The sequence below is a fragment of the Pan troglodytes genome, chromosome 10, assembly GCF_028858775.2.
Source record: "Pan troglodytes isolate AG18354 chromosome 10, NHGRI_mPanTro3-v2.0_pri, whole genome shotgun sequence".
Taxonomy (NCBI): domain Eukaryota; kingdom Metazoa; phylum Chordata; class Mammalia; order Primates; family Hominidae; genus Pan; species Pan troglodytes.
In genome coordinates, this window is record NC_072408.2 from 17,694,460 (window position 1) to 17,697,783 (window position 3,324).

Genomic DNA, 3,324 nt, shown 5'->3' on the forward strand with positions numbered 1-3,324 from the left:
TACTGACAGCCACCACTGGATGCTAGGAAGAGGCAAGGAAAATTCCATCCAGAGTCTCAGAAAGAGAGTGGTCCTGTTAACACCTTAATTTTGGACTCCTGGCCTCCAGAACAGTGAGAGAATAAATCTCTGTTGTTTTAAGCCACCAAATTTCTGGTACTTTGTTACAGTAGCCCTAGGAAACTAATATGACTATGAAGAACAATATGCCAATAAATTTGACAATGTAGACAAATGAAACAAGTTTCTTAAAAGACAAAGATTAACAAAATTGACAGAAGAGACAGAATGTCTAAATGGCCCTGTCTGTTAAAGAAATAGTATTCCTAATTAAATACATTCTCCCAGAGAAAAGCTCAGGCCTAGATTATTTCACTGGTAAATTAGATCAAACATATAAGGAAAGAAAAATACAAATTCTGAAAAAAAAAACTTTCAAAAATAGAAGCATATTCAAAAATATCCCAAATGAATATATAAGACCATGTCTTCCCTATACTGTAAACATTAAAATTTTTTTTAAAAATAGACCAATATCTGGGGCTGGGCGCAGTGGCTCACGCCTGTAATCCCAGCATTTTGGGAGGCCGAGGCGGGCAGATCACCTGAGGTCGGGAGTTCGAGACCAGCCTGACCAACATGGAGAAACCCTGTCTCTATGAAAAATACAAAAAACTTAGCTGGGCATGGTGGTGCATGCCTGTAATCCCAGCTACTCGGGAGGCTGGGCAGGAGAATTGCTTGAACCCAGGAGGTGGAGGTTGCGGTGAGCCAAGATTGCGCCATTGCACTCCAGCCTGGGCAACAAGAGTGAAACTCGGTCTCAAAAAAAAAAAAAAAAATTGACCAATATCTTTTATGAATATAAACACAAAAGTCCTTAAAAAATTACCCAATTAAGTCCAGCAACATATAAGGAATATAATATACTGCAACCACATGAGATTTATCCGAGAAGTGCAAGTTTTGTTTAACACGCAGAAATCAATCAATGCAATTCACCATATTAAGTGACAAAATGAGAAAGGCTATGTAATTATCTCGATATAGAAAAAATGTATAAAAAATCAACTCCCATTCATGATAAAACTGTTAATATATTAAGAATAGAAGAAAACTGCCTCAAAATGATCTAGAGAATCTGTGAAAAACCAACAGCTGACCTCACACATCACAGTGAAAAACTAAATGCTTTTCTCTGTAAGATTGGGAACAAGGAACGAATGCCTACTAGAATCAGTTCTCTTTAACATGGTCCTGGAGGTCCTAGCCAGTACAATGAAACAAGAGAAAGAAAAGAACGAAAGGAAAAGTAAAACTTTCCATATTCTTATAGGACATGATTGTGAACATAGAAAACTCTTAAGGAATCTACAAAAAAAAAAAAATTGCTAGAAATAAGAAGTACACTTAGCAAAGTGATAAGATATGAGGTTAATTTACAAACTCAATTTTATTTCTATAAACTAACAACAAATACTTTGAAAAATATTTTAAATTCCATTTAAAATATGATCAAAAAATAAATTTTACAAAATATGTGTAATATATTCTAGCCAGGTGCGGTGGCTAACACCTGTAATCCCAGCACTTTGGGAGGCCAAGGCAAGTAGATCACAGGAGGTCAGGAGTTCGAGACCACCCTGGCCAACATGGTGAAACTCCATCTCTACTAAAAATACAAAAAAAAAAAATTTAGCTGGGCATGGTGGTGCATGCCTGTAATCCCAACTACTCGGGAGGCTGAGGCAGGAGAATCACTTGAACCTGAGAGGTGGAGGTTGCAGTGAGACGAGATGGTGCCACTCTACTCCAGCCTGGGTGACAGAGTAAGACTCCATCTCAAAAAGACAAAAAATAACTGGGTAATATATTCCAAAAAAGTACCACAATGCTCAGAGAAATTAAAGAAATGAGAACTAAATGAGAGATAAATCATGTTCATTAATTCTAGCACTCAATATTATTAAGACGTCAATTCTCTCAGATTAATCTATAGAGTCAACGCAATCCCGGCGAAAATCCCATTAGGCATTTTTGAAGAAATTTTGAGAAAATGCAAGAACCTGGAATAGCCAGTATACTTTTAAAAGAGAATGGATTTGGAGAATTGGAACATTTGATTTCAAGGGCTACTATAAAGCTACAGTAATTGAGACATTATGGTACTATTACAAGAATAGGCATATAGAATGCTGAGACTGAATAATCCAGAAATTGACCCACACAGGTAGGTCAATTAATTTTCTACAAAGGCATCAAAGTAGTCCAATGAAGAAAAGGAAAGTCTTTTTAACAGCTAGTGCAAAAACACCCGGATATCCATATGGAATAATAGTGAACCTCAACTTTTTCTCATTTATATAGGAAAATTAACTTGAAACGGATAGAAGCTAAACATAAAACTATCAAGCTTCTAGAAGCAATTATAGGCAAAGATTTCTTAGCTCTGTGCTCCTAATAAAGGCAAAGATTTCTTAGCTAGAAATTAAGAAGCATGAATAAGGAAAAAATGATGTTAGGCTTCATTAAATTTTTATGTATTTATTTTTCCATAAGTTATTGGGGAACAGGTGGTGTTTGGTTACATGAGTAGGTTCTTTAGTGATGATTTGTGAGGTTTTGGTGCAACCATCTCCTGAGCTAAAATTTTAACACTTCTGCTTCTTGAAAGACACCATTAAGAAAATGAAAAGGCAAGACATAGCCTGGGAGAAAATATTCACATTATCTACATCTAACAAAGGATTTGTATCCAAATTATATAAGGAACTCTTACAACTGTATTATCAGAAGACAGATGAACCCAATTTTTTTAAGTGGGCATATGAATGTTTTACAAATATACATATGGCCAATAAACCCATAAAAAGATGCTCAGTATCATTAGTCTTCAAGGAAATGCAAATTAAAAATGACAATGAGATACCACTAGACAGCTACTATAATGGCTACAATTAAGAAGACACAATATCAAGTGTTGAAAATGATGAGGAGCAAATGTAATCTTCATATGTTGCAACTGAGAGAGTAAAATGATGCAACCACATTGGAAAATAGTTTAGAAGTTTAGAAGTTTTTTTATAAAAGTAGGCCAGGTAAGGTGTCTTATGCCTGTAATGACAACACTTTGGGAGGCCAAGGTTAGAGTATTGCTTGAGGCCAGGAGTTTGAGACCAGCCTGGGCAACATAGAGAAACCCCATTTATAAATAAATAAATAAATAAAAGTAAATATACACTTACCAGAGGGCCCAGCAATCAGACTCCCAGGTATTTACTAAAAAGAAATTAAAACCTGTCCACACAGACACTTGCACACAAA